Raw genomic sequence first — 20,139 nt, 5'->3', positions numbered from 1 at the left:
TAGGACTGCGAATCCAGAGTTAACAAGTTTGATTTTCGGTTAAGTCTAGTATGTTTTCGAGTGGAAAACAATCTCGATTGCTTGGGCATAATGTATCCATTGTATTTGCCAAACAGGACATACACTTATGCAATGGCGGGCATAGAAAAGCTTTCAAATTTTAACTGAAAAAATGGTGAAGGATACCAAGTTGAAAACGCGCCAGGTTCCACTTGGAATGTAGACCCGTAGAAGAAGAAAAAGAAGAAGAAGAAGTGAATGCGTTTGAATATCTTTATTTCGTTTGAATCATTTCAGTATCTATTTTAGTTAGTAGTACTCCACGATCCATTCCTAGCGAAACACAACAACGTAGTTCCGTGCCTGGCCTCGTTCACCTAAGTTGAGATATAAATGAAATGTGATGAGTGGTTTTAGCTGATTTTGGCAACTAATACCATCTCCTCTGATGATGATTACGTGCGATATCATCCTGCGTTGTTTAATTGTTATTTTAATATAAAAATTGGAAGTTACTTTGTACATCCTCTTGTGGGTGAAACGACGGTGGGTTTCTTACTCTTAAAACCAATTATAATACTATCACTACCCGCAACTTGTGGTTTTCCGATTGGTGACCTTTTGAGCAAAACTGGATCTACAAAATAGGTGCAGAATAATCCGATCAACGATACAACCAAATAGGGGAGGACAACCAACACTGATGACACTTCCCATTGGGTCCAAGACGCATCTAAATACATAAAATTATTATCGTCAGTAACATTATTTCGAAAATTTCAAAAATATGTTGCATAATAAACTGTTTCGGACTTACCCCAGTAAAAAGCCGTCGGTCGCTCCAAACGATAGCACTGAATATTTTTGGAATTTCCACCGTAGTTCTCGAGTTAGTTCGGGTTCCAGGAATCCTGTTTTCTCACGCTGAAGTTGTTCCATGAATTCCATTGTCACACTGTTTTGGCGATACAATTTTGTTTTGAATTCATGTTGGCTCGTCTTGCAGCTGCTAAACATTGTTTTATTTCTGATCCATCTTGACCTTCCAGGCTCCATTGATGCTTTCTGCCTGTGTAATATTTATGGAATCCTCGACTTCACATCCCGTTCACCGGTGACGAAACCTAAGACAAACAATACACACTATTTTATATAGAAAGCAACATCAGTAAACAAGCTAATGAAATTACCTACTTGTAACCACAGTTCCTAGCCGATTTCCGAAGGAAAAATGAGCAAAATAAAATTTAAACGAAGCACACAAATACTTCTGGCTTTTTAGCGCACACTAATCACTATCAGTTTCATCCCATACTGAACTCACGCCTTCGGAGTTTGGTCCGCTTCTTGCAATTACGAAGAAAATAGCAAATTAATAAATCTCATTACCGCTGAACAGTTCTTTATCGCAAACAGATTAATTGTTTAATAATAATTGAATTCTAATTTGAAGAATCTCGCTGCATATTTGTAAACAAACAACAAACTGCTCGAAAAAATTTGGCGCTTGACACATGCTGTCAGCTGTCAAATAGTATTACCTAAAATGCTAGTGCGAACGGTTTTGTTATTCAGAAGTAACACCTTCGAATAACATGTTATTCAGCTGTAATCTGAACAAGGCATTACACCCGGTTCTCCGCATGACACCTTCTAGCGCAATGTTGAACAACAGGCACGAAAGTCCATCACCTTGTCTTAGTCCCCGGCGCGATTCGAACGAACTGAGTGTTCGCCCGAAATCTTCACACAGTTTTGCACACCATCCACCGTTGCTTTGATCAGTCTGGTAAGCTTCCCAGGGAAGCTGTTCTCGTCCATAATTTTCCATTTTTTCAGCATCTGCAATAACTTTTCAATTTATCCATCTGCTTTTCTATCAGATTTTATTAATAATGTACAAAAGTTAAAACACGTTTGCAATAAATTGTCTCCGTTAGAGAAGTGTCCGAATGATGATTTATTGATGTTCATCTATGGATACGATATCATAGAGATAAAAAGTTTTTCTTTATAGAACTGCCAAAGAAAATTGGTGCTTGTGGACTGTTGAAATTATTAACACAGGGTACGGAATTTTAGACATTTTGTACAGATTTGATAGTTACAAATGAAAATAAGTCGAATTAGATGCAATTTTGAGTACCGTTTTGACTCAAATCCCGAGCATGACTCATATTCCAAACAATGCCATTTTAGTGCCCCAAAACTATCGATTTTCAGTTCTGAGAAGATCAAGAATCTGAGTCAAAACGGTAGGTCTTATAGCCTATTCAAATTACGCCATTTATGATAATACATATCGTATTAAAGTGGAGACAGAAATGTATGGGGATTGGCATCAAGATATTCTTTATCATAATATTTATTATCATAAATGGCGTAATCTGAATAGGCTATTAGAGTGTGAGTGCTCGTAATATGAACCAGAAAACATAACTTTGTTCAACAGGACATTGCAGTGATGAACTTTATTTCTAATTAAAAAAATCACTTTAATAAATAAACTAAAAAAATAACAAAACATTGCTTTAAAACCAGCGTGGGAGCTCATGTGTCATGCAAAAGACATCATGTCAAATGACACGTGAATTTTACATTCAGGGCAATGTACTGTTCGAGAAAAATAAATGACGAAAAATCTTCAAATAAAAACTAAGCCTTCATGGAAAATGTGGATCTAATTAATCAAATGATATTTGAACCATGATAATAACTGAACATCTAAAAATATCTACGTCATAATATTGTTGTATTTTCATAAAAATAAAATAACAATTATTTAGCACAGATCTTCTTGTCTTATAGATACAAAATGAATTGGATTCAGTTTGTATACGAATTACTTGAAAACATGCTGATTGGGTTTTGTTATTCTTGGTTTACAATATATTTTCGAATAGCAAAATGTCGAGTAAAATTATGAAAATCATGAAAAATTAAAGATTAGTATGGGAATTTGTGGGGCAGTTCACAACGCGCATTCTCTCCTATTATGCAGGACATTGTCTGTAAAATGGGATCCAGAAGCGTTTCGTTCCTACACAAATGGGATCCGTAAGCGATTCGCTCTTCCAATTGAATATTTAGAAGTGGATCTTAATTTTTTTTTTTTTCAAAGAGATCCCATGACAATATTTCTCTGATATTGTCGGATGTCTGCCAAGGCGCACTAAATGCCTGTAAAAAAGAATCAATTTTTTGCACAAAGTAACGTGTAAACGTTGAATAGAGTGTCAATAAAGCAAGGATGTTATCGATTATTTAGAAATTTGCGTTTGATCATTTAGTAGGTTGTTAATAACTCATTCCAGAAGCTGAATTTCAAAATATGTTGTATGGTGGATTCCTAGAGCGAAGAAGAAAACTACAACTCTGCCAAAGGGTTCGTTGTTTGAATTCCACTAGTAACCGAGTTATAGCTATAGTATCAGCAACTAGCGCTATAACTTCGTTATTGAAAAACCTTCGCACTAGAAGTCCACCATACAACACATTTTGAAATTCAGCTTTTGTAATGAGTACTACTAAATGATCGAACGCAAATTTCTAAATGATCGATAACATCCTTGCAATAAAGTTATTATTGACAAAACGTGTCAAATATTTCTCGGACCAGTAATCGAGGGTATTCTTTATCAAATGAGGCCACAAATAGATTAGAATATTATTATCATTATTTTATGTTCTTTTCACGAGCAAAGTACCTATGACAAAAAAAAAAACAAAATTGTTAAGTTAAAAACGATTAATTAAAAATTCATTTAAATTTCGTTTCAGCACGTCAAATTTTGAATCTCATACCTAGGACCTCAATTTCGTATCGTTTCGAAGTTATGGAAATAATTCTCATTTCGTTTTGTTTCGCAAGGAAAAAGTGTGTTATCGCATACCCTTACAAAGGACTTCTCACCGCAACGGACATTTCACCGAAAAGGATATTTTACCGAAAAAGAATATTTAACGAAAAGGACATCTCACCGAAATCGACATTTCACAAAAAAAAAACATTTCACCGAAACGGACCGAAGAGGAAAATTTTCCAAAAAAGACATTTCACCAAGAAGAAGATTTCATCGAATAGCGCATTTCAACGAAAAGATCAGAAAAGGACACTGAAAAAGACAATTCACCAAAACGGACATTTCACCGAAAAGGACATTTTACCGAAACAAACATTTCACCGAAACGGATATTTTACCTAAAAGGTAATTTCACCGAAAAGACATTTCACCAAAAAGACATTTCACCGAAACGGACATTTTACCTAAAAAGACATTACACCGAAAAAAAAAACATTTCATCTAAACGGATATTTCACCGACAGAGACGTTTCAACGGGAAAGACATTTTACCAAAACGTACATTACACCAAAAAGGAAATGTCACCGAAATTTCACCGAAATAGACAGTTCACCGGAACAAATATTTCACCGAAAAAATCATTACAACGAGACGGGCATTTCTCCACCGAGAACTCCACCGAGAAAGAAGGAGAAACTTTAAAGATATTTTACGATAAAAACGATTCATCACCTGAAAAAGACATTCCACCAAAACGGACATTTCACTGGAAAAAACATTTCACCGAAACGGAATTTCACCGAAAAGAATATTTAACCGGAAAGGACATTTCACCGAAACGGACATTTCAACGAAAAGGACATTTCACCGAAAAGAACATTTCACCGAATAGGACATTTCATCGAAAGGTTAATTTAAACGAACATTTTTATTTAATCGAACATTTCACCGAAACGGATATTTCACCGAAAAGCACATTTCACTGAGCAGGACTTTTTAGCTTAGCTTAGCTTAGCTTGATTGCCTGTACACATCCTATTTGCATGTCGTAATTTGCCGAGAAACAACAAATTTGCACAGCTCACCAAATGAATAGATTTCCTGGGATTAGAAAAACATTCTCACTGTACATGATTTGAAGTTTAAATTATTCAAGACCTATAACGATGCCGGTCACGTCCTCGCAGTCAATTTAGGATTAGGGGAGGTCCAACACTCATTGCTACAAGAGACAGAGGAATCCTCTGCATCCCCACGGGAAAGGGATATTTGGTTAGATGATAAGGTAATCTATGGGAAGTCGCCTTGGTAAGCGACTATTTATTTATTTACTTATTCAGAACGATTTATTTATTCCGAACGTGCGCGATCATTCTACTGTTCTTAACATGAAAAAACACGCACTGATTAACTTTATTACCGACCGCACTATGTAGAACACAATATTTCGGGAGATCGCACGACCGTTCTGCTGTTCGTGACATGAAAAAACGCGCACTCGAACAGGACTTTTTACCGGAACATTTTTTAGAGAACAGGCATTTCATTGAAACAAACATTTTACCAAAAGGGATATTTCACCAAAACATGCATTGCACCGAAAAGGATGATTCAACGAAAAAAAAAACATTTATACGAAAACGACATTGTCGCAAGAGAGAATTCTCTACACCGACTTCCCCTCTTTTGAACAAAAGCTACAAACAGATATTGTCTCCACAGTTTATTACTGGAATGGAAACTTGAAATATGATGTGATAAACCGCGAAGAAATCCTCTGATTGAATCCTCTCTTGCGCAATTTCCCTATTACCAGATAGACCTTGACTTTCCAAGTAGAACATTTCACCAAAACGGAAATTTTTCCGAAAAGTGTATTCTCAGAAAAAAATTTTTTTATCGAAATCGACTTGTGCCGAAAAAAATGCATCGAAACGGACAAACGGACGGTTTTAACCGAAAAGGAAATTCCTCTGGAAAAGACATTTCACCAAAATGGACATAGGGGAAATTGCATATTCAGGGTATTGAATTTTTAGGAGTTATGGCGTTCGGGGTTATGGCATATGGGTAATAGCATTATTCCCCAAAAAACGTTACAACAAAGTTGACCATTCACAGAAACGGACATATAATCGAAAAAGGTATTCCTTCTAAAAGGATATTTTACTGGAACAAACATTTAAAAAAATCGGACGTTTCCTCGAAACCGACAATTCACCGAAATGGGCTAAAATGGATATTCCCCTGTAAATTATCCCCTGGTTGTTTTTTTTTTAGAATAGGACATTTCACCGAAACGGATATTTTCTCAAAAATAACCTATCGTCGAAACGGACATTTGTCCGAAAAGACAAAAGAATATTTCCCGGAAAGTACAATTAAAAACACAATTCCGAAGAGGACATTTCCCATAAAAAAGATGTTGCCGAAAAAGACATTAGCTCAAAAAGAACCATCCTCCTAAGGAGGGCATTTCCCAGAAAAAAAACATTGAAATGGACATTTGATATTACAACGAAATAAAAAAGTGTTATCTCGAAAGGACTTATTTCTGAAAGAGACGATTTTTAAGGAGGACATTTAACCGACATAAAAATTTCTCTGAAAAGAAGATTTCACCCAAACGAACATTATGTCGCAAATGACATTTCCCGAAAAAAAAACAATCGAAATTGTCATTTGCCCGTTTTGATTTTTGCTGAAAAGGACATTTATCCGAAACGGACATTGGACCAAAATGACCATTTGCCTGAAAAGGATATTTCCCCAAAAAAAACATTTCATCGAAATGGACATTTTCCTGAAAAAAAAATTTTTCACTCAAACGAGCATTTTTCCAAAAAGATCATTTCCTCAAAAGGACATTTCCTGGGAAAGGTCAATTTTCCGAAGAGGACCGCAAAAGATGTTCCCCCGAAATGGACATTTGCCCAAACAGCATATTTTACCGAAACGGAAATTTCCCTGAAAAAGACAATTTTCCGAAAAGATCGTTTCCTCGAAATTACATTTCCGTGTAAAGAACACTTCACCAAAATGGAAACGTTAAAAAAAATATTCCATCGAAATGGATATTGGCCCGAAAAAAAACATTTCACCGGAACGGAAATAAGTTTCGCTTAGCTTTTAGTAAAAGATTTATATCTTTGGTTGTTTTTTATTCCGTGATTATCGAGAAATTGCAGAATAAATCGACAAAACATCTGACTACGATAAGTCCATTATGCTCTTTGTGCACTCCGGAGACTCAGTAAATACAATGATCAATGACGAAGCCGGCCACGTCCTTAGCGCTAGGAAAGAAACAGGAAGAAACAATAGCAGGTGATTTTTGCTATTTAGAGACCGTGGGGCCCTTAGCAGTGCGGTAAGATGCGCGGCTACGAAGGCAATTTTAGGATTGGAAACTGTCTCGACTTCCCTGGGCATAAATGTATCATCGTGCTAGCTTCATGATATACAAATGCAGAAATGATAACTTGGCTTAGAAACCTCGCAGTTAATAAATAACTGTGGAAGTGCTTTATGAACACTAAGCAGCGTCCCAGTGGGGATGTAATGCCAATGAAGAAAAAGAAGAAGGTTACTTGAAAAATCACGTAAAGGAACAATTGTTAATGGGAAACTGTCGTTGGGTATGGATTCACAGTACAGTATCGACCTGATTTTGTTACTCCCCAATTTTGTTTACCCACGATTGTATCACGTTTTCGACACGATTTAGTCGTCCTTTTTATTGTAAATAATACTGCAAACAGCAATGAAAGTGTTGATGCCAATATAAATTTTTAATATAGTGATTTTCGCATCTGTAATGAACTTAATCGTTGAATGCCAATAAGCGCTATAATAATACCTATATTCTATGCCATGCATTATGCGCACAGCTTTTGTATTGAACACCGTATCTGCATCTTTATTGACCATAACGAGGAGCCATTGCTGCTAGCTTAGGAAATGATAACCAGTGAACTTTCGCTTCGCTGCCGTTACCCAATGAAAGTGCATTGTTGTGTCTGCTATTACGGGGAGACAGGATTTCTCGTGTGTAGTGTCAATCTCATTACATGGGTTTCACGACTAGTAATTCTACCCTGTAGCGCTTTACTTAATAGCTCAAAATTAAATTAAAACCATTGGGCAGCGGTTTTACGCTACAATCTTGACGATCCGCGAAGGTTTGATAGCTGACCCAACCGAGCGAAAGCGATGAATTTATGGCCCTAATTTATTAGTCATGCCCTGAAAGGTTCAACAATTTTTCCGCATCTCTGGATGGATTTTTGTCTTTCTCGTGCATTAAGGTATACTGAAACGCAATATGTTCACTCTGAAATCGAATTTTTCATAGACCGAACAACTCGGTGCAAGATACATATCATCATTATTATACGGTTCACTAACGATTGATTTGATCACGTAGATTCAAATAAAAGATCTGCCAAATCGATGGATTTGAAATAATTACCTTCGCTTGAAGTCTTACCATTTCTTAATTGATACATTTCAAATATTGTAACTAATGTTCCGTCCACATTACGATCAACATCACTTGAAATAGAGTAAATTGATACCAATGTTCGTACATCTAGCGTCCACTGCAAATGATTCATATGATTTTTCATATGTTTTCTGGACGGCACATAAACATTTTACACAGTTTGATTAAAGATTAGAAGATAACAGTGCATAACGCATCCATGGAGCCATAACTCATAAAATTACTCATACAATCGTTCATAGTACATTTCTGAGAGGTTATTATCATTAAAATTCAATATTGGATATTCATTTTCAAAATTTAGCGCAGAGTTTGAGAAATACCTTTGATTTTCACCGAAAATCAACATTGTGTGGGTTTTTTAATTCTACCGGAAGATATTCGTTCAAATGAATTTTACTAACAACCAAGCGTTCACCTTCATTTCTCATGCAAATAAGCCATTTAGCATCACATCAAGTGCACTTTGTCCCCGACCCATTTTTTAAGAAATCTTAAATGCTTAAGAAAATCACAAACACCTACTCATTTTAAGTAAATTTTGTGTCTGCACTTTAAAATTATGCGATATTTCGGTTTATATTGGTTGAACGTCGAAAAAGCTCAAGTGTGGCATTTTGGACCTTTTTCTTCTGCATTTATTTACGATTCAAATGTTGGAAGCAATTAACTTAGTTGAATAAAATCAACATAAATTAGAAGAATAGTTACACTGCCATGTGGTCGACTGATTTCACTTTGATTATAATTGAGAATGCAATGGTTTCCCAAAATAAAAATAAAATATACTGACAAGAAACACATCACGACTGCTATGTGGATCAATCTATGTTGCTGTTTAAAGGGTCGATACCTTTCCACTATCAGATACCTTCATTATCAACTGTGCCAGCCGTTTTGAACAGTTAGCATCGTTGATATTTATAAACGTACTGGAGCGCATCGTATAGGAATGGATTATCCACCTACGCTAAAACACCTCGTCTGAGTCTGACGGTGTGGCGCTCTTTAACCGACGACAACAAACTTATTTCTTTTTCATTAATTCTCCAACTTGTAGCAAACAGTCATATAAACTCGAAAGTGGAATTAATCGAATTCAACTTTATAATCGACCCGCACCACAAGTGCATTATTGTGGCGAGGCAAGCTGTAAACATGGACCGCATCACCGACCGATCCGGCCTAGCTGTGGCAAGTGGCGTTCCGAATGAGGTGGTTGCTTTCTCGACGGCGGTTCAAAAGATCATACAGTACGCAATAATTATTAGGTGGAAGTTGTTCGCCGTGTGGTAAATGGACAGTGGCGGCATTTAAGCAGCAGCGGATTTCGCTTGTTTCAGCCGCCGTGGGATCCTTCTTCATGGACCGTGGGATTATCAGGAGATGGTTGAATTAGTTTTGATTTGTAATTACCTCGCGATTCAGGAACAAAAAGTAGAAGATTGTACCCTAGACACGACCATCAATTATACGTAGGATTACGCAAAGTCTAATTTATTTGTTTTGGAATTCTGAATATACTTATTAATGCTGATCTGAGGCTGTTGTGACCACTATCGATCCCATTGTTGTATTTTGTAACTCGGAGAAAAATGATGGACAAAATATTTTTTTTAATCGCGAGACCCGTGGAAAAAACTCACTGTTTTTTCGAGCACTTAGCCTCAACCTTAACCGAATTGCTTGCGACAAGTTGCATTCGACGTGAAATCCTGTCTTATTGTTTCCTATCGAATCTTGCCTAAAAAATCACTTGACTATGATAATTTTTCGATAAGACGCTACCTACCATTTAATATAAATTTTCAGCATCGCCACTGATGTCGCGGGACAACTGACGTCATTTTTGCAATCACCTTTTTCATCTCAATTGTTGGTCTTTAAAAGAACCAATTTTCTTTTCTTATTGCGCCTTTCTAATTACTAACATCGACCAAACGATAGTCCGAACATTCCGTTGAAACTTCATTTGAGTGTTTTTGCTGTTGGCGACGGCCGCTAGATGATGATTCACTTTCTGCTGGAATTCTGTTTTCCGCTCGTGGCCGCTTCCTGTGTTTTCTTTCTTGAACTGAGAATACGAGCCCAGTAAGTTGCACGATTCCACGATACTGAATTTGATTGATTTGATTGCATGATTTTGATGTCTGTGCTTGTGATGCCCATACGGTGCATCGATTTTGAACTTGAGCTATCTTATGTTTTCGTCTTTCTTGAATACTATGAATAGGGTATATGTCCCTATGTCCATCTCAATGAGCAAAGCAAGCAAACATATCTCGCGCTAAGTTTCATAGGGGCGTAACTGTATTAATCGATTCTTCTCTTAATCGATTTTATATTTTGTTAATAACTCAATTGTTTCAAAAGCTACAACCGTGATTATTGATTCTGGTGCAATATACAATCATCCTTTATCACATCAAACCAATAAATCACCGAAAAACTAGCGCAATTCGGTACAATAATGAAAAGAAAACATCGACGAAGAGAAATCGATTTATACAGTTACGCCCCTATGAAACTAAACGCGAGATATTATCATTGAGAACAATACAATAAATTCATATTCATTGCTCAAATAAATATCAAATCCGTGCTTGCTCACAATCGATGATTTATCTGCATTAAGAAAATAATGCAATTTTCTTCCCCAATTAAAAAAAATCAGAGGGGTTGTGTACAAGACACGACCGCTCGACGTAAACTACGTAAAACCTCTTAGTGCAATGAGAATCGTAATATGAACATTAGGTTGAATACATGACACAATGGCGAATTTCAACCAAACATTATTTTAAACTGTTTTCAGAACAAACATTTTTCTCAATCGACCATACAGATGTTAGTGGGACCGCTACCGGCGCAGCCATCGTCTCAAGTCAATTCAAAAGCTACTCTCACGCGCGCGTTTGCGGTTTTGCTTGAAATCATCGTGCGGTTGTCATCAGCATCGGCAGCGTTCAATAGAATTTGTTTAATTTTTTTAGTAGAACAGGTTTGTCGACAGCGAGTTAAAATGAGGAGAAAATTGCATTTACACAATTCTGTTGTCACCTACGACAGCCACTTAATGATTTTCCGCTTATTTGCTACATACATCATCTTTGTGAATAATTTTCTGCAACAACTACCCGTCGACGGGTAGACAAGACACGTCGACGACAGGACATGACTATGCACAGGAAAAATGAAGCGGTGAGCCAAAAGGTGTGTGCGTTACAGCAATCTGATGTCCGTGTTGGGGATGGATGAACGGAGTTGGTTAGTTCTGAATCGTTTTCGACCGCAGTTTCTTCTGGAGCCCGTAGTAGGCCCGACTTCCACAGATGATGCGCCTTCGTATTTCACGACTAACGTTGTTGTCAGCCGTTAGCAAGGATCCGAGGTAGACGAATTCCTCGACCACCTTGAAGGTATCCCCGTCTATCGTAACACTGCTTCCCAGGCGGGCCCTGTCGCGCTCGGTTCCGCCCACAAGCATGTACTTTGTCTTTGACGCATTCACCACCAGTCCAACTTTTGTTGCTTCACGTTTCAGGCGGGTGTACAGTTCTGCCACCTTTGCAAATGTTCGGCCGACAATGTCCATGTCATCCGCGAAGCAAATAAATTGACTGGATCTGTTAAATATCGTACCCCGGCTGTTACACCCGGCTCTCCGCATGACACCTTCTAGCGCAATGTTGAACAACAGGCACGAAAGTCCATCACCTTGTCTTAGTCCCCGGCGCGATTCGAACGAACTGGAGTGTTCGCCCGAAATCTTCACACAGTTTTGCACACTATCCACCGTTGCCTTGATCAGTCTGGTAAGCTTCCCAGGTAAGCTGTTCTCGTCCATAATTTTCCATAGCTCTACGCGGTCTATACTGTCGTATGCCGCCTTGAAATCAACGAACAGATGGTGCGTTGGGACCTGGTATTCACGGCATTTTTGAAGGATTTGCCGTACAGTAAAGATCTGGTCCGTTGTCGAGCGGCCGTCAACGAAGCCGGCTTGATAACTTCCCACGAACTCGTTCGCTAATGGTGACAGACGACGGAAGATGATCTGGGATATCACTTTGTAGGCGGCATTAAGGATGGTGATCGCTCGATAGTTCTCACACTCCAGTTTGTCGCCTTTCTTGTAGATGGGGCATATAACCCCTTCCTTCCACTCCTCCGGTAGCTGTTCGGTTTCCCAGATTCTGAGTATCAATTTGTGCAGGCAAGTGGCCAGCTTTTCCGGGCCCATCTTGATGAGCTCAGCTCCGATACCATCCTTACCAGCTGCTTTATAGGTCTTTAGCTGTTGAATGGCATCCTTAACTTCCCTCAAGGTGGGGGCTGGTTGGCTTCCATCGTCCGCTGAACTGACGTAGTCATCTCCTCCGCTGCCTTGACTTTCACTGCCTGTACTCTCAGCGCCATTCAAATGTTCCTCGTAGTGCTGCTTCCACCTTTCGATCACCACACGTTCGTCCGTCAAGATGCTCCCATCCTTATCCCGGCACATTTCGGCTCGCGGCACGAAGCCTTTGCGGGATGCGTTGAGCTTCTGGTAGAACTTGCGTGTTTCTTGAGAACGGCACAGCTATTCCATCTCCTCACACTTCGCTTCCTCCAGGCGGCGTTTCTTCTCCTGAAAAAGGCGGGTCTGCTGTCTCCGCTTCCGTCTATAACGTTCCACGTTCTGCCGGGTACCTTGCTGCAGCTCGACCGCCCGCGCTGCGTCCTTCTCCTCCAGAATCTGTCTGCACTCTTCGTCGAACCAATCGTTCCGTCGACTTCGACCCATATACCCGACGTTGTTCTCCGCTGCGTCGTTAATGGCTGCTTTGACTGTACTCCAGCAGTCCTCAAGAGGGGCCCCATCGAGCTCACCCTCTTCCGGCAACGCTGCCTCGAGATGCTGCGCGTATGCAGTGGCGACATCAGGTTGCTAGGTCGTACCGCGGCGGTCGTCGGTACCGAACATTGTTGATGACGGATAGTTTTGGGCGCAGTTTAACCATCACCAGATAGTGGTCCGAGTCGATGTTAGCGCCACGATATGTCCTGACGTCGATAATGTCGGAGAAGTGCCGTCCATCAATCAGAACGTGGTCGATTTGTGATTCTGTCTGCAGTGGTGATCTCCAGGTGTATCGATACGGGAGGCTGTGTTGGAAGTAGGTGCTACGAATGGCCATATTCTTGGAGGCGGCGAAATCAATTAGTCGTAGGCCGTTTTCGTTCGTCAGCCGGTGAGCGCTGAACTTCCCAATAGTCGGTCTAAGCTCCTCCTCTTGGCCAACCTGAGCGTTTAAATCTCCTATGATGATTTTGACGTCGTGGCTTGGGCAGCTGTCGTACTCACGTTCCAGCTGCGCGTAGAATGCGTCCTTATCATCATCAGTGCTTCCGGAGTGTGGGCTATGGACGTTGATTATGCTGAAGTTGAAGAACCGGCCTTTGATCCTCAACCTGCACATTCTTTCATTGATCGGCCACCACCCGATCACGCGCCTTTGCATATCACCCATCACTATGAAAGCTGTTCCCAGCTCATGTGTGTTGCCGCAGCTCTGGTAGATGGTATGATTACCTCTAAACGTTCGCACCATTGATCCCTTCCAACAAACCTCCTGCAGCGCTACGATACCGAATCCACGGTCCTTGAGCACATCGGCGAGTATGCGTGTGCTTCCGATGAAGTTGAGAGATTTGCAGTTCCACGAACCGGTTTCCAATCGCTAGTCCCTTTTCGTCGCAGTGGTCTTCGCCGATGGTTCCGGTCCGTACTCTCTTGTTGATTGTTCGTTGCTTATGATTTTTTAAAGGCTGGCTTGCAGGGCCTGACACCAAACCCCCTAAATTTCCGGTGGACCATGGTGCACAGTTTCACTTAGAGTCCCTCGCTGGCACTCGGACGATGATCAGCCGCCCCTAACATGGAGAACAGACGCTGTTGTGAGCCGATCCTGACATGGAGAACAGACGCTCAATAAGATTTGCACCTCCGGAGAGGAGCAAACCCCCCTTCCCTGTCAGCATACGACCATAGTTCCCACCGGGGTTGGTTACCCGATCTTCCCTAAGGTTGCTCGTATCCCGGCCAGCACCGCGGGGAGGTAGGGATAGGAGTTGCTGGGTAAGAGGCTAAGGACCGCGAGATGGGGTCTATTTTATTCCTTCAGGTACGCGAAGTACCAATGGTACGCTTTACCCAGCATTTGCCGTGCCAAATGCATTGATAATCAATAGTTTTAAAACAATTAACGAATTGGTGGAAAGTTTCCGAAACTATTGATAAAAAAATCTCGAAAATGTATCGAAAGATATAGTCGCTATTAACTTTTGAAATCTTACATGATTTCGTGACAGCTCCCAATTTGGAAATTTTCATTTGGCACCCTGTATCCGAGGCTTCCCCTTAGACGTAGTTTACACGCTAAAAATGAACTACTCAAAATTGAGTCGAATCCGACTCATTTTCATTAAAAACGGGACAACTCAAAATTTGAGTAAAAGATACTACTTTAATAAAATGATGATTGCACTTAAACTAGGAGTCTGTTTGTCGTAAAATGCACTTAGATAGATAGATAAACTTGATTCGCATCTGTCGTATTAAAAATTGATGGAAGGCCAAGCTTAACTTTCGCGAAATCATTATTTTATTGAAGTAGTATATATTACTCAAATTTTGAGTTGTCCCGTTTTTAATGAAAATGAGTCGGATTCGACTCAATTTTGAGTAGTTCATTTTTAGCGTGTACGTCAAAATGCTGGCAAATTAATTATTTTGTGTAAAATGGTGATTCTGAAAAATCATAATCTTGAGAGAAAATTTCACTTGGCAACAACTGACGCCATCCATACGAATACATATTTGCAGCACCTACGATGCTGCTGAAATAACAAAACCGAATAAGAATCTTGATAGAATTTCACTGCCACTGAAGCCATCTCCCTCCGATGTGCGCTCGTGATTCTGCTACGGACGGCAGGCAACTTTATGGCGTCGCCAAGTGGTTAACTTTCACTTTGAATAAAATTCGCCTCGCCTCAATCTTCCTTTGTGTAGAATGGTGGCCCTGAGAAGAACCGATTAATTCCAAATATGTCGACGACGACCACATGATCCACGACACGAGCTGGAATTCGCTCGGCAACTCTGCTGATGATGGAACCGCTCCCCACGACATTTCAAATGAAATGCCTCGCGCGCGCCGGAGAGCAGTTTTCTTATAATCAATAAAGATGGCTCATTAGTCCCGCCTCTTTGTTGTCCGGTATGAATGAAAATATTGTGTAACCGTCACAAACCCCCCAAAGGGGCGTGGCTACAGGTTCAACTTTATTGATTACAAGAAAGCAGCTCTTTCGCGCGCGCGAGCCATTTCGTTTGAGATGTCGCGAAGAGCAGACCGTGGTACCACCTTTGGCATCGGCGGAGCACCTACCGGAAATTATATTCCCGGCGATGCGATGGTGTGGGTCGCGCGGTCGTCGTCATTAACATTAGCAGCGCTCAGTTTAAATTTTCTTGTATGAAGTAGGGGGAATGACGGCTTTGACAGGTTTTGTTCTATTCTCAGGGGGTTATTGTTGGCCAAATTTTATGAAATTTGGCCACAATATTGTTTGATACGCAAAGAATGTTTTGGCCAAATTTGAGTATAATTAGTAACAGAAAACCCACTGACAATAATAGAACAAAACCTGCCAAAGCCGTAATTTCCCTACTAACAATTGGCTACCATCAATGAAAATAGCTAACTTGAGGCGAGATGAATTTTGATCAAAGTAAAACTTAATTGCTTGGTGATGGCAGATTGTTTTCCGTCGGTAATAAAATCACGAGAGCACGATTCAGAGAAAGACTTATAATTTTGGTAGATAGTCATCCATGCGAAAACATTTTTGCAGCTTCTCCGTTTGACGCGCGCTCGTGATTCTACATACATACAGAAAACATATGATGATTCAACTCATCCATGAGTTTTTAGGTGCTGAAATGCCACGCGCGCGCGGGAGAGCAGTTTTCTTATAATCAATAAAGATGACTCATTAGTCCCGCCTCTTTGTTGCCGGTATGGCTGCAAATATTGTGTAACCGTCACAGACCCCAAAGGGGCGTGGCTACAGGTTCAACTTAATTGATTACAAGAAAGCAGCTCTTCCGCGCGCGCGAGCCATTTCGTTCGATATGTCGCGGAGAGCAGACCGTGGTACCACCTTCGGCATCGGCGAAGCTCCTATCGGAAATTTTATTCCCGGCGATGGTGTGGGTCGCGCGGTCGTCGTCATTAACAGTAGCAGTGCTCAGTTTAAATTTTCTTGTATGATGTAGGAGGAATGACGGCTTTGGCAGGGTTTGTTCTATTATTGTCAGGGGGGTTTTTGTTGACCAAATTTTATGAAATTTGGCCACATTATTCTTTGATATGCTATGATATGGTATGATATTTGATATGAAGTATTAACAATCGGCTACCTTCAATGAAAGTGGCTCTTAAGGTGACTCGGGGAGGCACTACACACCGTGTTATTTTTCCTTTCTTCTGTCTCTTTCTAACATTGTCACCTCGTTATTTTGGAGTGGCGTATTTCGGTTTTCAGTTGTTTGATGTAACTGTAAATGTATCAGCATGTAGATTGCGAGTAAGCACGCGCTGGTGATACTTTTTCAAAATCATATTTGTTGTAGAAAAAAAATTAAGCATTAATGATAATCAATAGTATCAATAGAATTGGCAAATTGCTGAAGGATTTCCGAATCGATTGATAAGCAAATGTCGAAAATAAGATAAAGACGCTATTAGCGTTTGAAATCTATCCTAATTTTTGTGACAGTCTCGAATTTGGAAATTTCCGTTTTAAGCCATGTATCTGAGTCTTCCCCTTAGACGAAGTTTACGTCAAAAAATCTGTAGCAAACATCAATACTGACGCCATACAACTTTTTTCAGTCATAATGCGAATCAATTGTTTGCATGGTCTCCTTCCGATACTTGCTTGGGATTCAACTACCGACGTTAGCGTTGCGCTTTGAATAAAGTTCATCTCGGCACCGATTTCTTTTTCAATCGACAGGAAAAATACAAAATTAGTCTCGCGGGAAAATTTCATGTTGTGCCGACAACATCCAAATCGTTGCAAACGCCACATTAGTGAATAAATTGCTGTAGCAATCTTCCGATGACAGCCTATGCTCGGACCGGCACTAATGCTATGATTCCGCTACCGATCCCAAACAATTATGCTTTGTTCTATGAAGAAAGTTCGTCTAATATCAACATTCTCAATCACTAAAATCATACAACTCCGAATCACGCTAGAAAATTTCACCGATGAATTTTCCAGTTCCTAACGGTTGCACTTTTGAAAAATTATTTCAACTTAACCTTCCTCCCAAATACAATGATGGTCCTGAAAAGAACCGATTAATTGCCACTTATGTGCCCTATCAGCAGCCACTGGGCTGCACGACCGCCATCCGATGATTCGGCTCAACGAACGCCGTCGATTGCCAGATCCGCCGAAGATGGGACACGGATGAAAATGATGTGCTGCTGCTGCTGGTCCACTCGCCGTGACATCCAGAATGAAAATGACGTGCGCACGCGAAACACGGGGCTTTTTATACACAGGGAAAACGAAGCAGTGGATCAAAAGGCCCGTACCTTACTGCAATCTGATGTCCGTGTTGGGGATTTATGAACGGAATTGAATTTTTCACCCGACTTGGAAAGAAATAACATTTTCAATAGTTTAACGTTGATAATCAATAGTATCAATAGAATTGGCAAATTGCTGGAGACAGTGGCGTAGCCAGAAAATTGGTCTGGGGGGGGTTTTCTGAACATTTTCTTTTTCGAAAAAAAAAATTTCTTCTAAAAATGATGTCCCTGGGGGGGGTTTTATGCCCAAAACCACCCCCCTGGTTACGCCACTGGCTGGAGAGTTTCCGAATCTATTGATAAGCAAATCTCGAAAATCCATCGAAAGATAAAGACGCTATTAGCGTTTGAAATCTATCCTAATTTCGTGACGGTCTCGAATTTGGAAATTTCGGATTTACACCCTGTATCTGAGTCTTCCCCTTAGACGTAGTTTACGTCAAAAAATTGTCTTTATTAGCGAGACTTTTAGCCCTGGGCTGGCTCGTCTCGACCAATTAAACAAATTATCGTTCCAAAGTTCCAGCGAATTGAACATACACCCATCCCATCGTACATTTTGTTTATCTCAAGCGGTCCCTAGTAACATTTTGGTTATATGTTGGTTTTATATCACTCTGGAAGAGTAAATTATGGACTCAGCGTCATAAAACTTGAAATGTTACTTGGGATTCGCGGCCAGTGAACCGTTATTCGTCTTATTTTTAATTTCTTAATAGTTACTTCACACTTCTGTAGCCGTTTGGCCGAATATACATCATTTGGCTGAACAGACCATTTGACCTTCCCTGTAAGGGCCGTTTGGCTGAATGCCATTTGGCCGAACAGACCATTGAGCCTAAAGTCATTTCGCCGAACAGGTCATTTGGCCGCACAGGTCATTTTGCCACACAGGTCATTTGGTCGCACAGGTCATTTGGCCAATCAAGTCATTTAGCCAAACAGGTAATTTGGCTAATCAGGTAATTTGGCCAAGCAGGACCTAATACGTCAATTGACGTCTCACTTCTGAATCATCATATCTTACTTCTCACTGCGAAAAGTGTGGAATGAGAGGTTGGAGGGGCCCTCCTTAGCCGTGCGGTAAGACGCGCGGCTACAAAGCAAGACCATGCTGAGGGTGGCTGGGTTCGATTCCCGGTGGCGGTCTAGGAAATTTTCGGATTGGAAAGTGTCTCGAATTCCCTGGGCATAAAAATGTCATCGTGTTAGCCTCATGATATGCGAATGCAAAATGAAACTTGGCTTAGAAACCTCGCAGTTAATAACTGTGGAAGTGCTTAATGAAAACTAAGCTGTGAGGCGGCTCTGTCCCAGTGTGGGGATGTAATGCCAATAAGAAGAAGAAGAAGAAGAGAGGCGGCTCCCTTCTTAATTTGCTCTTCTCACTTTTCGCAGTGAGAAGTGAGAAAATCATTCTGAGAAGCGAGAAATACGAAGTTAATAATGAGACGTCTCACTTCGCATTACTCATTTTTACTGTGAGAAGTGAGACGTCTCACTTCGCCCTACTAATTTCTCATTTCTCACTGTGAAAAATGAAAAGTGCGAAGTGAGTAGTGAGACGACTCACTTCTCTATTCGCACTTCTTACATTTCACTGTGAGGAGTGAGAAGTGAGAAATAAGAAGTGAGACTTTTTACCTTATACTTCGTACTACTCACTTTTCACGGTGGGAATTGAAAGGCGATTCACTTATCACTTCACGCTACTCACTTTTCACGGTGAGAAGTAAGAAGTGAGAAATGATTAGTTAGAAGTGCAAAGTGAGACGTTTTATCTCTCACTTTGCTCTATTCACTTTCACAGTGAGAAGTGAAAAATGATAAGTAAGAAGTGAGAAGTGAGACGTCTCCCTACTCATTTAGAATTTCTCACTTTTCACAGTGAGAAGAGGGGAATGAGTACTACGAAGTGACAAGTGAGACGTTTCACTTCTCACTTATCATTTATCACTTCCCACTGTTAGAAGTGAGTGGTATGAAGTTCGAAGTGGAGCGTCTCTCTCTTCATTTCGCACTTCACAGTGAGAAGTGAAAAATGAGTATGGCGAAAAGAGAAATGAAACGTCTCACTAACAATTTTTCACTTCTCACTGTCAAAAGTGAGTAGGACTTAGCATTTCTAACTTTTTACAGTGAAAAGTTAAAAATGAATAGTGCGAAGTGAGAAAA

General features: G+C 40.2%; 1 long non-coding RNA gene across 2 annotated transcripts; it reads right to left on the bottom strand.

The window, feature by feature from the left end:
- Positions 1 to 262: 262 nt before the first annotated feature.
- LOC134208373 (uncharacterized) lies at positions 263 to 1,620 on the bottom strand. Of its 2 annotated transcripts, XR_009978639.1 has the most exons (4): positions 1,191 to 1,620; positions 818 to 1,124; positions 438 to 733; positions 263 to 377 (listed from the first exon to the last, which is right to left on the bottom strand). It is a non-coding gene; the product is annotated as an uncharacterized LOC134208373 (long non-coding RNA). The 2 variants fall into 2 exon arrangements; XR_009978638.1 differs by having other exon boundaries at positions 269 to 733.
- Positions 1,621 to 20,139: the final 18,519 nt, after the last annotated feature.

This window comes from Armigeres subalbatus, chromosome 1 (assembly GCF_024139115.2).
Source record: "Armigeres subalbatus isolate Guangzhou_Male chromosome 1, GZ_Asu_2, whole genome shotgun sequence".
NCBI lineage: Eukaryota > Metazoa > Arthropoda > Insecta > Diptera > Culicidae > Armigeres > Armigeres subalbatus.
Note: the sequence above shows the minus strand (reverse complement) of the source record. Positions and strands in the feature narration are given on the sequence as shown.